We start from the raw sequence: 19,450 nt of genomic DNA, 5'->3' as shown, positions 1-19,450 counted from the left end.
TCGTGCATATTCTGTTCTTTGCTAGAGAATCAATTAGAAGCCTGCCAGACTCCTGCTGAGCAATGTACAGTAGGAAAACAACCTTCTCATTTGTTAACTTATTGAAAAAGAAGGTCTCTAGTATGTAAAGAGTAGGCTGAAAAAAGCCCTGAACCACAAAGAAATTAAGCAACAGCAACGTGACAGTTGCACCTCGTTCCCTGAACTGACAAGTTTCTGTCCAGGAAGTTGCAGTTCTCTTCATGCAGGAATTTTTTAACTTTGGAAATGTAGTTCAGAGATGGCTACTACAATATGCTGGCAACAATGGGAATTTGAGACACTGAGTATTTCCATGTCTTGAGAACTATTTGGAGAAAACTCTTTCAGAAAAAGCCCTTCATTATGTACCATGCTATCTTTTACCAAGACTTACTGACTGAGATAAATAAGGAAATCGAGATTGACAGCATTTGCTACCAGCAGACTTTGCCAACTTCTAGTGTCTGGAATAGAAAATCAATCTGAGGATTGGGAAAAGAAAATGAAGCAATTAATGGGTAAATTGATTCCAACTGATCTACTTTGAAAAGTGGCTATCTCTTCTCAGACCTGGGAAGAGCTATGTTGCTCCAGCTCAAAGTTTACATTGCCTGATGTCCTTATTTACTATATTTATAGGTAAAGAAAGTATATGAATTGGATATGAAACAAGAAGAAAGTAATTCTATTTTAGTTTTTTTATTTTTTTACTTTTTTTATACATAGTAAGTGCAAGAAATTCCAACTCAGTGCTACAAAACTGTCTATGTACTTGCCCCAAAAAGAAGATTGCTGTGGTTTTATTCTGCACTGATACGGAAACCCACAGAAACACCATATAATCAGCTTGAGAAGGGACAACTCAAAATCAACTATTTTTTAGAAATACATATTTTTGGCAATTTGAGATCCAATTGGGTGTATTTAATCTTGGTGTCCCTCTAATAGTGTGTGTTTATTTTCTGTACTTAACTGTTGTTTCACCAAAATAAATAAGTCTGATAATTTTATGCAGCTTCTCTTTGCTAGAATTAAAAATACTTTTATGATAATTCACAATGTGTCTCAACTCAAAAATTCCTCTCGGAAAAGAAAAGGAAATTCTTGACAGCTTATGCTGTTTTGTGAATGTCCATCTTGAGATCCATATCAAATCCAAACTGTCTGTAGTCTATAATTAAGTCTATCAGAGTCTGATGAAGCTTCAATAATGCTAATTGTCTCCAATGGCTCGTATGAGTTATGACACTGCTGAATCTACTTGTTCACAAAAAGATGCCACTTCATCTGTAGAAAAAGGTTAACAAGAACATTTTGTGGTTGAAAGTTAATTCTTTAACCTTCCCTGTCATAGTCCTCCCTGCTATACATAAAAGTCTGCTGCATTTGGCAATGATAGTTTTAGAAGTGAAAGGGTAAAAATGATGGCTATAATAATCATATATTTCATATCATGGTTAGTTATGAGTTTGCAGTGAGGGAAAGGGATATCTTCATTGAACTGCTTATAGCAGAACAGCCTGTCAAATATGTTACAAAGGGTGGGTTGATTTTGCAGATTATTCAAAAATCTGTGATCTGGAAGATCACTGTCATTATATCTGTCATGCTGTAAGAATGACTGCCCTTTATGTGTTATAACAATCCTGCTAGAAAAGCTTGAGAAAAGCTTTTATGTAAATACATACATATGTATTTTTCCCTTACTTTTTCCCCACACGTTTTATTTTCTCACAGATCAGGAATTGTGTGGTCATTCCAGCTGGTGCTATCCTTGTTAGTATAAGTCTGCTTTTACCATGAGGGCATAGGAATCCTGTTCTTGCCAATTGTGTGATATTATGGGTTGAGTTTGGTGCAGATAAGGAGTGGTATAAATTACAAGAATGCCCAATTATGAGATGGTAAGAGCCTGTCATGCCTGTGGGTATCCTGTTCATGTGATAAATGGATGTCCATGGCTGGCTGTGCAGGATCCTAAGCATGTGAAGGATGGACAGAGATGGTGCTCCAGACTGGTGTCTGTCCTGGCACCTAAGAAAGCAATGCACATGTGTGCGACCTTCTGAGTAATGCCCTAGATGAAAATAAAAGGATCTGGGACACAGCCTGGAGATGGGAGAAATCACATTGTATACATTGAAGATATATCTGATGAGAAAATTGTTCTTTTGCCAAGGGCTGTGGTTTTATGTCCCTTTTCAAGTCTGGAAAGGGTGAACTGTGAACTTTTAAGTGATGCCCTTTTTTTCCTGTGGATTATTTTAAAGCAAAATCATTTAAAGAGCCTCTTTAACTGTGTGCCCTCTGCAAACCATTCTGTTTGTCCATCTGTGAGGGTGTGATAAATGTCAACAAGGAAGGAAAGCAAGTGAAGAAAAGTGGTAAAGCAAAAATTCCTTAGAGGTTCCTTAAGCAGGTTTCCTAACAAAGGCAATATATTATGAAAATAATCTTATATTTGGGTACATTTTTGTAAGTTACAAACGAAAAGAGTTCTGATGACATACAGATTCTCTTTATAAACTGGAATTGATCAATAAATGAAATTATTTTCTTCTATTGTTGATGGATGCAGAATGAAGTGTTCCTCACTAAAATAAGTTGAATATGGGCATGAAAGTTTATTTTGTACAGAGATGCATAACGTCATCCTAGTGTGCAAGGTGCTGAGAGACTGCTCTCGGAAGCTGTTTAATGAATTTTCTCATTTGTATTCCCACATTGTCTTTCATCCAGCAAAAGGGACCTGTTCCAGTTTCAAGCAGGTGATGGAAGGTGCAGGATTGGGGTGTCTCAACTCGGTTAACATGCTTTTCCCTTGGTTTAGGGAATACCTAAGGCTGATCGTTGTCTGTCTGAAGTTCAAATGGCAACAAAGATATTTTCACAAGAGAAAATCATCCAGATTTAATTTTGAAAGGTCAACAATTGTGGCGGATTGAGAAAATGAACTGACACTACATATGCTGACGATTCCTTTTTTGAAAACCCATCTGCCAGAATAGGCCAGGTAATTTGTGATGCTAACTCAACCCCATCTGCCTTGAGGACTAAGGTGGGAAGGAGTGAAACAAACCCATAGCCATCCACACCCCCACCTTTTTGTGCATGAACAATGGGTTTAGGTGCCTGGCTCCCATCAGCCCTGTTTCATCCGCTCTGCAGAGGGTGATGATGACCTTTACTCCAGCATGTGCATGGTAAGTCTGAGACATTGCACAATGATGAACTCACTGTCTAGCCACTGTACAGCTCTTATGCATATATTTCAGTCTCAGAAATCCCAGACAGAAATATGAGCCTCCAGGGATGTAAATCACCATTTTCTCATTGAATCCTAGGGCTGATGAAGCTCAGGTTGGCTTCAAGCCTGTACAAGAACAATGGAGATATTTGATCTATGGTTTTAAACAAATCTGTATCTTCAGATTGTGGAGGTTTCAGGTGTGGAAAAGGCACGAGCAAAAGAGCTGAACAGATAATAGATTTTTATTTTTGTAAATATTTTTTGTGTTCTTATTTCTTGAAACCTTTTGCCATACCTTAGCATGAGTTTATCTTAAACGTTGAACTGCTAGTAGTTCTAGGTAGGCAATCCTTTTCCTATCTCATTTTAGTTTGGTAAATCAGGACATATATTTTTATTTCATCTCCAAATCGCAAGTCTTCTTGATTAAGTTTTCTCAAGCAGAAAAATATCCATCTCCACATTGGCATGATTCCAAATGCAGAGCTCTTCAGCCTGCAAAAAAGAAGAAGCCAACAACTCCTTTCCATCTCAGAGCACTTTACCTTTACTCAGCAGGCTCAGTGCAATCTTATACTGATGGATGAAAGTGGCTCATCTTGATCTGCTTTGTTTGCTGTGAAACAGCTGTACTGCCAACAACTTGTTTTCCTAAACATCATCTTTCTTTTTTTCCCTTGTGACTGTGTATTTTTCATTTTTTTGTTTATTATTCAGAAACCTCAGAACTGAATATAAAACTATAGGTTTACTTCCAAGAATGTCATCAAAATATGTGCTGTAATAAATTTTATCTGTCATGTTTCTTAAATAAATAGCTCATACCATTTAATCGAGACCAAAGGAAAGAACCATTAGTGGAATTTCACTAGGAGTTTATTCCACATAGAAGCAATGTGGGGAAAAAAACAAAAGAAGATCAATACCCAAGATGCTCTCCCTTCCATCACAGCTTCACTCACCACCTCTGCCTGTGGGTGATATTTGCCTCATGATTATCAGGATCATATGAGTCCTGCTTCAAAACTGCTCTGCAGGAGCTAGAGCTGAGTGCTAGCATGGAAGTGGATGATAGTGGGAAAAGTATTAACAGGCTTCAAAGTTATGGTTCAGAAAACTGTTCAGAGCCATCTTCTGCTTTAGCCAAATAGGCACTACTGCTCTGCAGCTGAGGAAACCTGCAAGGGAGTTCTCTCCACCAGAAATTGGTCAATAGGAAAAAATAAGAAGAAGTGAAGGTTTTCATCTCCACTCATTTGAATATGTTGCTCATGATGATTGTATTCAGCTACTATAGCTCTTTTCATATTACCAGCTTTGGAAACATACTTGAAACGTCTTAGCAGTTGCAAAGCAGATTAATTTTTCTTGCAACACTTATTTTTTCTCATGAAAGTTGTCATGTACTCCTAAAGAGGTGATTTTTCCTGGAACTGGGAAAACAGGTACACAGGTTGATGCAGATCAGCTACATGCTGAACTGCTTGTGTTCAGGACTTGACTGCCTGCTCACAGGACAGAGACCAAGGAGAAGGAACATGTAGAAAGGGAAGAGGAGCCCAAGCCAGGACAGGCTGCGCTGCCCCACACTCATAAAATCAGCTGGCTGTGACTTCCAGCCACTTGCCTTAATCAAGTTATGAGACTTTGCTTTTTCTACTTGTAATGGGCTGGCTGAGCAATTTGCTTAGTAATTTAAAGCAGAGGTAACTAAGGCTTAAAGCTGTGGGGAAAGAGAATTGGCCTCTGTGCTGTTTATAAGGTGTCACAGCCATCCATAGCTTTAAAATGATTTTTTTTTCTTTTTCCTGGTGCTCAGCTCTAGTCATTGCGCTTTCTACAGGTTGTGTGACACTCCAGAGTTCCTGGAGAGAATAGGTTGGAGCTAGTTATCTTCAAGGTCCCCTTCCAACCCATACCATTCTATAATTCTACAATACATGTTCTGCCTTTAGTTAAGATTCAGTGTCACTTCCCACTGCAAGCTTTTGTTTTCAGTTTAAGTCATGCTCATCTAAGTCTACACATATTATAGAGTCAGGTTTGCATTATAGGTTGAAAAATTAATACGAACCAAGCTAATAATTTTAGAAAAAAAACAAATAAAAAAAGACGGGCAGAAAGTACTGTTTGTTTATTGTAAAGGTATTTAAATGAGAGACATTTACTTGTGTCCTTCAAGGTAGAAACTGGAGGACTGGTTCATGATTTTCTTTTGCTGCCAGATGAAACTGCTTAAATGGGCAAAATCTGAGTATTTAAATTCAAAAGCTTCAGTAAAAACATTTGCCATATGTGAGAAAAGAAGATTGAGGTCTCTCAACCAAGAAGCTAGTCATTAATTGACTGCAGGTCTTCTTTCACAACATGAATTCATCCAGCCACAAAGGCCAGAAAATAAATAAAAAAGAAAAAAAGAAAAAGAAATCTTGTTGAGTGTTAGTAAGGTGGTTTTTTGTTGTTTTTGTTCCCCCCCCCCCCAAAAAAAAAAACCCCAGTTGGTCAGATTTGGTTTTGTTTCAGAATGGTTGTTTGGTTTTGGTTATTAGGAAAAAAAAAAAGGCAAGCAAGCATATAAACTTGAAAACCTTTGGATAACAGTAACGACAGTATTTATTCTCAGGGTGCTCCCCATCCTGTGAACAGAACAAGGCAGACATTCCTAGGAAGAAGAGGGTGGAAGCTTGTATTTAAATACAGAATTGCATCTGAGGACTGAATCACAGCATGTAAACAAAATGGCTGTGACAAGCCATAAATTTCAATTCTTGATTTCTTCATTACAAGCAATTTGAAGAGTTAGTAAAAAACAAGTATGCTCTTACATATTGTCTGTCACTCTACTCGATATCCATTTTTGGGGTGTATGTTGAATTTCTCTGGAAAATACAGCAGAAGTCACAGTGCCAATTTCCCGCCTCATTTTACATATATAATTTTCCATTAGTGCATTAATAGTGCATGCACAGATGAATCTGCTCCACTGATCTTCCTCTTTAATTTTTTTTTCTCAGCTTGAAATTAGTAAAGTTTAAAATATTCTTCCTGTCAGATTAGGTTTATTATGTACTCATAAGACACATTAAAGCAGTTAAGCATTTTTTAAATGTTCCTTACACATATCTCAGCATAACAGTGAATTTAATAACATTAGGTTTGGGCAGGAAGGACTGAATAACAGGAAATAATCTGTATTTCATGACTCCAGGTATCAAGCAAATGATATATACAGCTCAATTTCCCCAGTGCAGAGATGACATTTTTTTGTAGAAATAAGAAATTAGAAAATTAAAAATGTCCTCTTCTCTGATTTTAATATGTTTTATTGATATGAAATTTGATCATGTTGTATTGCTGTTTAGGAAGAGAGAAAAGAAAGATAGAAAGCTACAGTTTACAGACAAGAAAGAAAAGCAAGCAAGCATTCAGCATAGGAATACTTTGTCTCCTTAATGGATTTCTGTTGATTGTATAACTTCATCTGAAGAACATTAATGAAGGAGCAATGTGATACATTTGTCTGGTGAGACTCAGGCAATGGAACAAATTACTTTATAGGTGACATTTTCTGCCTTTTAAAGAATATTTTTTATTTGTATTGCCTTAAGCTTGTTCAATGTGCTCTATTTACATTTGACTTACTTTTCTCATGTGTCTCTTATAGTAGAGGTTCTTTCAAATAGAATGTAGTAAAGATGCCAAAGCTTACAATAAAAGTGGGTTTAGAAATAAAGTTTTAATCCAGGGCAGACAGGTCCTCACTTTTTCCAGCACTGAATACCAAATGGTTCCTGCTTATTTCAGGGTATAGGAATCACAGGTAATTTTTCTTCTGCCACAGGGTAATTACAACTTTGTGCTTTATCTTCCTAACCTGGTGGACCATGAGAGCAGTTTGACTATAAGCACTGGAAATGGCATAATTGGAGGGTGGCATCATTGTGACAAGACTGGACAACTGGCCATCACTAATTTTAAGACATTTGCAAACAGCTTTACTTTTGAATTCATTTATTTTTTCTGTTATCCCTTAAAGTCTTTCCAGCCAATTCCCATTGTTTTTCAGTCCTTCTCCTGTTCCTTGTAATGGTGTACCCTGCAGAAGGAGGCAAAGTTCAGTCAGACACGCAGGGCTGGCGCCTGCCAGGTCTCCATCAGGCACAACACAGGGTGCCCCTTTGCTCTGTGGGAGTTGGAGGGTGATGAAATGTGGGTGAATTCCTTGCAAGAGCTTTTCCTCTCCCCAGAAAAACCACGCCAGAAACTTACGTGGAATCCCTAATGTGAGAGAAAGGGTCTTGTTCACAAAACTTTTCCCAGCTTTGTTCCAGGAAGCATTGCATAGCACAGCACTAGAGAGAGCTCATTTCAGCAGCCTGTAATGTATTTGCACTCAAACATCTTGCCTGCAACCTTACACCTCTACTCCACTGAGCACATTTCTGCCCGCAGGAAGACCTGTGGAATTTTGTTTGCAGTTTGTTGGTGGGGAAATTGCACGAGAGTCAAACATTTCTCACTTCTTGGTTTGAATAACACTGTTATCCTGCCGTCTGCTGTGAAGGGTTTTTAAGTGAAGTGTTTACCATTAGAGCCTCTCCATGAAAATTATTTACTTTTGACACTGATAGCTAGTAGGGAACATTTTTTGTGGGATATGGATTTATAATTACACTGTTAGTTTAAGGATTAAAGCTTTTTTTGATGGCTTACAGAGAGTGTGTTTTTGGTTTTGAAACTGTAGGAGATGTACGAGAAATCTGACCTATCATGTTGTCTCTGGCTCAGGAGAGGCAATGTGGAATGAATAATAATAAAAAAAAAAGGCAAAGAATTATTTTCTCTAAAAGCACTTTAATCTGAATCCATGGACAGATGGCCAAAGCAAAAATTGTTGTGTTATTTTGAAAGCTTTGTGTGGCTGCCTGGAAGCTATTGTCCCTGCAGCAGGGCAGGCAGAGAGAGCTGAGCAAATTCTCCTGGTGAGCTTCTCTGAGAAGTCAGCCAGATTCAACTGCAGCCAAAGCACAATAACTTAAAAGCACAGCAAAAATACCTTCAGCACATGCATGCATTTCCCTGCCACCCTGAATTTACCATGTACATAGCAGATGGAATATTCACCCAAAGGAGGCCAGGGGTGGGACAGCAGCTGCCATTCCAAAGGCACAGCTCCATGGGCTCCATGTGCAGGGCGTCCGTGGGACCTGGGCCAGGGGAAAGCTGCTGAGGGAAAGGCCAGAGCTTTGGGGGCTGCTGGGGTGGAGCTTTGGCACTCAGCTGAGGAGCCCTGCTGCCCTGCTCAGCTCCTTCACCAGAGAGTGTTTGCCTGGTGTTTGGCTGGCCCTGGCTATGACCAGAGAGAAATTTGCCTGCAGTGCATATCAACATGTGTAAAAACCCCATTAAACTTTTATAAAAAGTTTTGACTCTAGCCTTGGGTCTTGGTATCCAAATGAAGACTGTGAACAAGGAAAGTCTTAGAGACAGTGGAAGAAAGATTTAAATATGCTACTCAATTAGGTCCTTTAAAATTTATTCTGTCTATGAAGTGTAATACTTTAAATTATGTATTTTTTATATTTATTTGGCACATTATGACAAGACGAAAGGAGGAGTGCTTAATGCTGTCCAGCACAGGGTGGATATGCATCTTGAAACAACCAGTCTGAAAGTGATTGGCTTCTAAAAGTGAAAAAATCAGCTGTTCTCTGAATCAAAGTGCAAATCTTAATTTCTATTGTACTCCCTAACTGAAATAGCAAAGGGTAATGAGTGTCAGTGTAGTTTTTGAATTCAACAGTTGGAATTTTTCTTGTTTTTGGAAACCAGTGCAACTATGAAAAAAAATTAATTTCAGAACACCACAATCCAGACTGTCTCTAGCCACATTACAAGTGGGTGTAACACAGCCACCTATGACACAGCCTGGCAGTGATGGGCTCTGCTGCAAGAGGCACCACTCCTGGCCCAGGTGAAGCACCTGCTGGCACAGCTGCCATGTGCTGATTGCTAACCCAGAGCTAATCTGGCTGTTAACTTCATAATTCATAATAATTTTTCCAGCTATGGTAAAATGGTTCTGACAAATCAGAGAATCACAGAATATGCTGAGTTAGAAGGGACTCACAAAGATCACTGAGTCTAACTTGGCCCTGCACAGGACACCCCAAGAATCACACCATGTGCCTGAACTCTGGGGGCTTCATCAGGCTTGGTGCTGTGACCATTTCCCTGGGAACCTGTTTCAGTGCTCAACCACCCTCTGGGAGAAGAACCTTTTTCTGATATCCAACATAAATCTCCCCTAGCACAACCTCAGGCCATTCCCTCAGGTCCTGTCCCTGGTCACCACAGAGATCAGTGCCTGACCCTCCTCTTCCCCTCCTGAGGAAGCTGTAGATTGCCATGAGATCTCCCCTCAGTCTCCTCCAGGCTGAACAGACCAAGTGACCTCAGTCACTCCTCACAGAGCTTCCCCTCAAGGCCCTTCACCATCCTCATGGCCCTCCTTGGACTCTCTCTAATAGTTTAATGTCTTTCTTATCTTGCATTGACAATCCCAGACCAAAATCTCTGACCAATTCTATTTTTCTGCAAAACTTACTTTTCAAAGTGACATAAAAAAATGGACTTCCTCTATTTTTGTACAAATGACTAAAGCATGTGTCATTAAACTGTTGAGTAGATATTAAGTACATCCATTTCTAATATTGTTTTTATTTTACAATGTCTTTCACAGTGAGCTGAGTGAAAAACACATATGAAATGTTTTTGTTTAAATGTTCAGATAAATCAAAAAGCCATTTTCCTAGGATGCTGTCTCAGGGCAGAAAGAAATGTGGCAGCAGAATTATAAACCCTTAGTCATTTACAGTAAAGATGTTGATACAGCAGGAAACGTAATGCTATGACCAATTTTGTTGTAATATAAATATTATTTTTTCCCTTTTTATTTTGCTTTTTCTCCTTAACAGCTTGTTATAAGCTTTAACTAATGCATTTGAAATAAGCCACAGTCACCTTTTGCACTTGCTCTTCCAGAAAGAGTATTCCACAGGCACAATGAAAACTTGCTAATCAAAACAAGATTGTGAACTGAGAAAATAATCTTAAGATTGTCACGAGCATTGCCTAACTCAGTTCTGGTAAGTTTGCATCTAATTTACTGGCTTTTCCCAGCATGTACTGCACTAATGAAGGTAATACTTAGTAAAAAAATGCCCCAAAAGATACCAGAGGAAAGAGGATGATAAACAAGTTTGTGTTTATAATATGCCACAAAGCAGAAAGGGAGAGTGGGTGCTGTTTTCAGAGTGAACACACAGCAATATTCTCTACAGATATTATATCTACACAGTATAATACCAATAGCAGATTGGAGTGATTCCACATCCTGGATTGCTTTTTTACATGTGTCGAGATCTACCAAAGAACTGAGCAGATTTTCTGTGCTTCAGGGGATAATCTCATTTTGTTACTGGTGATCTAGTTTTGAGGTCTCTGGCACAGCCTTGACAGCGAATTTACAAAGAATTAACTCTGTAGGGTCTTTTTGACAATAAAGCAGTTTACTACCATTATGCAAAGTGCATTTTCCTGTTGCAAACAATATTATAGGAAAAATACTGCAAGAGATGACTGTCTCTGTTTTGGAAAAAAAATTCAGATTGCTTTGATATAGAAAGTCTTTGAAGTTCTTATAGCTGATCTCAAAACCTCTGCTATTTAATTCTACAGCCTGAAAACCACTGCACACAGGGTGGACAGTAATTTCTTGAAGGATGAGATAATGCTGATATTGGGATAAAATGGAGAAAATTGTGGCTGTGCTGATGAAATCTGGAAAACCACAGTTCATACAAACTGTCTCTGCAGACAACTGGGGTTCTGCTGAGCCACTCACCAGGACGCTGGGCAGCCTGCCTATTCTGCAGCTACTGTGGAAGTAGAGAGGGTTGAAAGTGCTCAGGGCTTCATGACCAGACTATTAATCAGTGAAAATGGGTGATGCAGAGAAACTCCATCTTTGCATATAATTAGCTGGCATTCAAGTTGCTGTCTCTGTGGGATTAGTTTTAGACTCCACTGAGGCAGCTGAGCTGGGCATGGTAATTCAGCACAGTTGCATGTGCAGATAGTAGCTCTCGCGTGCTGGCTTGCGTCTTGAAAGCAGTACAACAGTGTTGGCTATAAATAATACAGCAGGGGATATGCAGGCAATGCTGTTTTCAATACTCATGTTAATCCATTACAAGTTTGCTTTGGTATCTCTCCCTGACACAGCTTTATGCTGCCCTTCATGTGCAAGCAGTGAAACTCATTGGTTTTTCTGTTCTCAGGCAACGTGGGGCTCTAGAGCCACAATTGTGTCTGGGAGGGGAAAGAACAGATGGGCTGAAAGTGAGCATGCCATGTTCAAAATTACAATTAAATTTTTATATTACTTCTTAAGGGCTATAAATCCAAAGGGAAAAATCCTCATTTTATTGTTCAGAGGATCATATAAAATGAAGACTGAGGCATGGTCTCACTGAAAGATGCTGGAAGGAGAGTGCTGACAATGAAGAGTAGAGAGGCACAGAGAACTCTGAAATGCTGCAAACACTTTTTGTCATGTCAGTACTGGACAGAGAATATCCAGTGTTGGGGTTACAGGCACAGAGTTCATTCAGACACTGTCTGTGGACGGCCCAAGGAGCCTTGACTGTGCTTGGAGACCTGAACCCTTGAAGGAACAATCTTCCCGTGGTAGGTGAGGTGTGAGTGACTGAACACGGGGCTAATAAACACTTACATTGTGCCCCTATAGTTGCCACAGTGATAAACTCTTGTTACTGTTCTCAGATTTTGGATAAATTGCAAACAAGAAAGTCACAGTGATGCCAAGAGGGAGCATTTCTGTATACCTAAATTTTCTTGTCTGTTTTATGTTATGTTGTTCCTGATTTGTGGCACTCAAAGTGGGATAAGTCACTTAGTTAGTACATGCATACCTGTATGCCCACATTTATTAGAGTAATTCCTTACAGTTGGTCAAAAATCCTCTGATTTCCATAAAAGGAGCATGCAGTTGCATGTACTACTGTACATTGTTGCAGTGGCATTATGGTAAAATATAAAAATACTAAAAAGAAAGCAATGCCTTTGCCTGATTTATATTCAGTGCAAGAAGAGATAATGGTGGCAACAGTCTGTATGAGATAGGGTTAAACTTGAAAGAATATGATTAATGCAAATTTGTTTGATCAGGCACGTCTATTTCAAGTTTAAAATTTTCAAATTATTTTTTTCCTTTCTCAGCCAAGTGTTACAAATCACTTATTTCTACTCAGAAGACACTTTGCAGTCAATAAGATCTTGTGGGAACATCTTGTCAGGGAGTTTGACACTTGAAGGAAAAGAAGGGTGGAAGTAGGTAGGTCTGTGGGTTTACAGGCTGCCTAGAAACTTGCTGGTAGCAGGGGAATCTCCACAGATGGGAAGAAACCACACGGTTGTGTCCTGAGGCTTACAGGGTCAGTGGCTCTGTGTGGGCCTCTTAATGCATCTGCATAAGCTTTTACTTTTTCATATTAATGTTTTTGAAAGCGTTGCTGATCTGCATTTGCATACGGATGCCAGAGGATGATGCATTAAGTCTGCAAGCTGAACTGAGCACAAAAACATGCTCAATTGAAGCAGGGAAATATTGCTGTGTAAAAGCCACAGATAAAATTATATATGCAAAATTTACCTAGCAAGTTGCTGGAAAGGAGCCATCTCTTGAGTATTGCAGCAATGGGCTTAGCATTTAAGTAAACCAGGAAAATGTGTGATTGACAAAGAATACAAAGCAAAGTAATAGGACAGATTTTTAAAAGGACCTAAAATTTATCTAGCACTGGGAATCAGTTATGTAATGGATTTTGTCTAAAACCAAGTAATTATTATATCTGATAAATCTATTTGAGAAAGAAAAAGCAGCTTGAACAAGTAACTCACATTTTTTCCTCAGATCATCTGAAACTTAAGGATCAGAAGTATTCTATGCAGGCCTTCTGATGATATAATACATGTGATGTGCCACATTTGATTTGGCTGGAGCTGGCCATCCTTAAAGAACTATTTCTTAAGTGTGTATTATACTTCCAGTACCCTGCATTGCTCTAAACACTAGTGTGGGATGATTAGGGGTTATGGTGTGCTAGAAATGGGATTTCCATTTCCACAGACACCAAGTAAGACTTACCTGAAAAGTCTGTTAACTGATTCTGCAAAGTTTTTGTTAATAATTGCAATAGGAGACAGTTTTTGTCTTCACAGAGAGAAATGAGAGTAGAATAGGCCTTTCTATTTTCAAAGAAAAAGTTTGAAATTACCTTTAATGTTTCATTCTGGGAACTCTGATTTGGCAAGATGTAGCTTGAGTGTCTTCAAAACTTGAATACCAGAGAGAGCAAGCACTTTTTGCTTTATGAGGGAACAAACTTCTTGTAAGTATTAGTGAAATTGCAGGATGTCAGCAAAATGTATGGAGTTGGGCTGCATCACAGATCTTGGCTCTGTAAAAGCACTCTTTCTTTCAATGCCTCTGGGTTCCAAATTCAAAGCAGAAGACATCAGGACATGGAAAAAGTGAAGCAGGTGTCATTTTTATGTGTCCTTCCACTCATGACTCTGTACATTTTCTCGCACCATAAGGTTTGTGTTGTACATTATTCTTTCTTGGGGCCTGAATCGCTCCCTTTTCTCTGTGAGATATTTCACTTGGTAAATTTAAGCTTACTGGAACTAAAATGGATTTAAATTGCTGCAAAGTTCTAAGGGAATGACACTTTCTACTGAATAACTCTTTCAGGCTAACATAACAACCATCTGAAAGTCAAAGTTGTGTCCTTTCCCAAGGACATGGTTTCAAAGCTGTCACCTGTAATTGTTATGCAAGGAAAGGAACTAATCAAATAGATAGTGCTCATCATTTGATTTCATACTTGTTCTACAAGCTTAAGCACAGGAAATCTGTGAGAGATTTATTTCATTGCTCACTCATATCTTTATTGCACAGCATAAAGATGAATGTCTACAAAGAGATCTTTGAATTCTTTCTTTCAATTTCCTGCAAGAAAGGATACCGGAAAGGTTTGTAGCTCTCCTGGGACTTAATTTCTATATATACCCGAGGGTGACTTCTGATCAAAGATGCCTTTTAAAAAGAAGGCTGGTGAAGATCCTTTAAATAAATGCAAACTTCCTTCCCCAGGGGCTGGCGAGAAGCAGGAGTAAGTCTACAGGAGGGAGCTGGACAGTATTATTGGTAGAGGTGCACTGAAAAAAAAAAGAAATTCAAAGTAACCTGTTTCCTAAATGGAAAGGGGTTTTGTTTTATCAATCCAATACAAAATTTAGTAAAGCTTTGGGAAATGTCTCCATTTATAGATATTGCTGTGACCAACATGCCCAAGTAACATGGTTATAGCTGAAGTTTTTTCTGGTTTTTAGCACAGTGGTATTTGCAAAGTTTCCATTGTGTTGTTTTTTAAGGGAATATCAGTGTCTTGGAACTGGAAGCTCCTCCTGATCTAAGCTTCCTGGGACCATGAATTCACTCACATGCTGAGTGGTTGTCTGATTTCATAATTTGCATGTGTATTTAATGCTGATATAATAGAAGTATTTTGAAATTCAGTGTCAGTACTATTCCCTTTCCCTCATGAGAAGCCAGTGCACTGCCATTTGGCAGGAGATGGCTTGTGTGTTAATGAGAATGCACACCCTGGTGTGTAACACACCTTGGTACATTAGTATCTTTCCCTTAATAATACAGTCAAAGTTTCTCCTTGATAATTACTGTTCCTGCATTATTTACTTGCAGTTTGAAGAGTATAGACACATATATTAAACTATTTGTTGTCAAAAAATATTCGCAAATGGATTTAATTTAAATACTTTTAAAGAGTCTTGATTCATAGCAGCAGAATCATTCAGACCTTAAGCAATACCATAAAATCTAAGATATCCCGGAATTCCATATTTTGTGCACATCTAGATTCCACTTGAAAAACAAAACACTTCATCAGCACTTCCTTCAAATATTATTTTCATTGAACCTTTTTGTGAAGAAGGCCTTTGGTAGTGACATTTAATTATTTAAATGAGTATTGCAGCAACATATTAAAAGTTGCAGGTAAGTCTTGAGTCTTGAGTTTTCCTTTTCCTCCTATTTCCTTTGTATATAACCCAATTTTCTTCTACTTAGGGTTGTTCAGAAATCACTAATTGATCTCCTTGGTGTGACATGAAGCACTGCCAGATAGTACAGTGGACCTAGAAGCTGGTTTCTTGATCATCTGTATAAACATGATGTCACTCCTGGGGTCTGTTCTGGATTCAACCAGCCAGCTTCTTCCAGAGTGAAGCCCAGGGTGGCTGCAGGGACCTTACCTGTGTGCAAGATGAGTGACACAGCACAGAGCTGGGCTCAGAGGCTCCCTGTGCAGCTGCCCAGTGCTACAACAGGTACTTTCCCACCTTTGCCCAGGTTTCTTCATGTGTCAGGACCCAAAAAGGTCTTTAATATTTTACTATAGAACCATCATTTCTCCCTTGCAACATCAGCCTGTAAATGCCAGAGGCTACAGCTCATCAGGGTCCCTCTCATCAGGGGATCTTCCTGCTGGTTTGAGGAAACCAGAACATTGGTCTCCATATACTCAAAAATGTCCCAAAGATAGGAATGTTTTGCCTCTGTCTGGACCAGATTCCATCCAGATCTTCTGAGCTGACAGGAAAGCTGACTGTGAATGCCACACACCTGTCTCATAGTCTTTATAGAGTCTGGGTCTCTCTCTATGGGACAGACAAATGAAAGTGAAAGCTATTTTTTTTCTTTCTCTCCCCTCCTCTACCTCCTCTCCCACCCTGTTTTGCAGCATTCTTTATGACAAGAAGGGCTGTAAAGCCAAATGGTCTTCTTGGAGTTCTGTGCTGGTGGTGCTAGTCCTAAAGGACTACAAATTTAACTGTACCTGAATCTCTTTTAAAAATTAAGTTTCTTATAACGTATCAAAATGTTCCAGCTGTTTTGGTATGTGTACCTGATGAAAACCTTTGGGTTAAAGAGGGCTGCAGAGATGTGCAGAGCCTTCAATTTAGAAGAGAATTTAGTGCATTTAGAAAGTCAACAGAGGAAGACTTCTGCTTCCACTGGAGCTAGGGAACCTGAAATATATCCTTAAATCTACTCTAGCTTTTAAAATAAGGAATATGTCAAATTACAGTGGAGTGCTGTTAAATTGTCTTGACACATCTTCCCTCTCAGGAGATTATCCCAAAGAATTATTTAAACTATTTAACTGCAGCAAGGTGCCTATGAACAGATATCTTTAATTTTGCTGCTTTTTAAATACTGTCCCTGATTTTCCAAACATAAAAAAGACATTTTAGTGTCTTCCAAATTTTCTTTTTTAAAAATACACTTATTACTTTAAAATCAAGTGTGAAAATTTAAATTCTTTCTTTTTGAATTTAAATTCTTTCTTTTTGAATTATCTCTTTTTTCAGGACAAACATTTGAGTTTTCCACTAGAAGAACTGTTGGGAATAATAGTGTTAAATTTCATGACACTTCATCTCTAGAAGGAAGGTAAAAAAGTATTTTACTCTTGGATTATTTTGAATTTTATTAGAAAGATCTCAATGTGAGGAATGGAAGGGTGGAGAACCACAGAGCTAGAGAAGATCAGTTTGTGGAGCAGTTTCAGTTCCACACAACTCAGTGGCAGCCAATGTCACCTTTTCAATTCACCATATATGAAATTTTAGTGAGGTTTGGTTACAAAGTATTCTCCAACATGAGGATAGCCATACTCCTTGATCCAAAATCTCTGATTAAAATAGTTTCAAGGATTCTATGGACTTCTCTAAATATACCCAAACACTGTTGTCTCTCAATATGTAGTAATTTCTTCTTTTCCAGTCCCATAGCAAATAATGTATCCCAGTGGGTTTCATATCAACATTTTGTGATGTGAAAATGGAATCCACAGTGAATTTCTCTGCTTGTTGATGAGTCACCTCCACTACTTCAGTTTTTCCAGAATGCCTGAAATATTTTACATTTTTAACTTTCCTATGAATTTTCTGTGTTCATGGGCAGTGTTTAACAAGAGAGGCATTGCTCAATATATGTAATAGACATATAGTCCCAGACATACTAAAATGATTAAGCCATAAACACCTTTTGTTTAGGCTAGAAAGATATGTTCTTTTGAAGTGTCAGTGTGATTTGCAGTATATTTATAATCCTTTCCTGGTGTATCTTTTAAATTTTACTCCATATTTTCTGTTTATGCATTCAGTGTTTTTCCTTCTCATGTGATTTACATCATAAGTAACACAGCAAATATCAGTTTCTTTCTCCCAGATGATTTATTGAAGCTGTTAAGATAATTTTTTATTTTATGTCTCTTATCCAGAGAGCTTTCTATTTGGTGTTATCTTTTCCCCTCATATATTCTCTGTATAACATTTCACTTTAATGGAAATATTGAAGACTTTAAGATGTAGGACATATCTCTCTAAGAATCTGTTAATCTCCTTTTGGTAGAAAACAGACTTTGAACTATTTTTTTATTCAACCTTCTGTACAGCAATTTTATCTAGAACATATTTCTCCTGTTTGATTATGGGGGTGTCGTGTTGGTCACTGTCAAAAGCCATAATAAAGACAAGATATTTTCATGCTTCCCACTCATCCACTTAGCTAATAATTTTATCAAAGAAAGAAATTATGTTGAGCTCATTTTTTTTGGAAATGAAATGATTCTTATTACCCTCTTGTAATTTATTCCAGTATTCTTTGGAGTACTGAAGTTGGGTTGAAAAATATTTAATTTCTTAGATAGACCTTTTTCCTCTTTGAAAAGGATTCTCTGTCCTCTCACAGTCCTTTGGGATCTCATTGTCTTCTAAACACATTCAGAAATCAGTGCTAAAATTTCTGAGACTGCTCTGGCTACTGCTGTGAGTACTCACAGGGGGGCATTTTGTCAGGCCCTGCTGAGTTCATTATCTCTAACACTTAAATAATCTTCCATGCTTCTAATTTATCTCCTTTCTCCTTGGTACTGATTCCACAATAATCTTGGTATGATTTATTGAGTGCTTGTGCCAGAAGGTGCTTTGGTTTGAAAGAGCTGCAGTTCTCTGAGTGACTCCCCCCAAAGCCCAATGCTCACCAGAACTCCACAGTGTCATTCCAGTGCCAATGACTGGAAGCTCTAGGTTGGATCCATGCCCTACTCTCCTTTGCTGTCCTGGGAAAGGACGTGCCAAGCTCCTCCCTGGCATCCACAGGGGTCTGAGACTTCAGGAGCACTGGTCTCAACACAATACCTCCTTCAAATCTAATATGTCTTATTTCTCAGAAGGGTGAGGGAGGTTTTTGTTTTCCTTTAAAGCTAAATAATGCAATTGCTGAGCTGGGACCCAGAGGACAAGCCCCAGTGCCCACGCTCTCCGCAGTGCCATGCCAGGGACACTCTGGGAGTGAGGAGGAGGGAGGCAGAAAGGGATGGCCAGGACAAGAAGTGAGCTTGTGCTGCTCTAGTGATGTGCAGGAAAAAGAAAGGTTAGCTCATAGTCTGCTCCAATTAGTCCTGCTTCATTTGAAGACAGACTGGTTAAAATTTAGGAAAGTTCCTTGCGGTAGAAAACATTGGCAAATTTTGTGAAAAAAAAAAAAAAACAAAAACATTTTGCAAAGAAGAGTTACAGTGTAAAATAATGTTTTAAATAAAATAATTTTGTTATCCAGTAGCATGTAAGTACTCATTGTGTCATATTTGTCATGCCTTCTGGCATAACAAATTTAGCATTTGCAGCAAGACACATTGGCTGCTGTCACAGGAGGTAGCAAAATTGATATAAAAGAGGGACAGCATATGGCAAAAATATCACTTTGGGAAAGGACATAATGCTGCAATTAATAATAAAAGAAGAAAATAATGTTTTTGCAAAGAGAAATCTAATACATTTAAAGTGCATCCCTGGAGCAGTTTGCCGTGGTTCCAAGCCTAGGTGAATTCTCCTAGGTGCAGTAATCTTGCAGTGGAATTTATTTTGTCAGGGCTATGCCAAGCAGGAACACATAGTAGATATAACGTAGAATATATAATAAGCTATAGCCTTCTCCTCCCT

Source organism: Fringilla coelebs (genome assembly GCF_963513975.1).
Source record: "Fringilla coelebs genome assembly, chromosome: 1".
Lineage (NCBI taxonomy): Eukaryota > Metazoa > Chordata > Aves > Passeriformes > Fringillidae > Fringilla > Fringilla coelebs.
Note: the sequence above shows the minus strand (reverse complement) of the source record.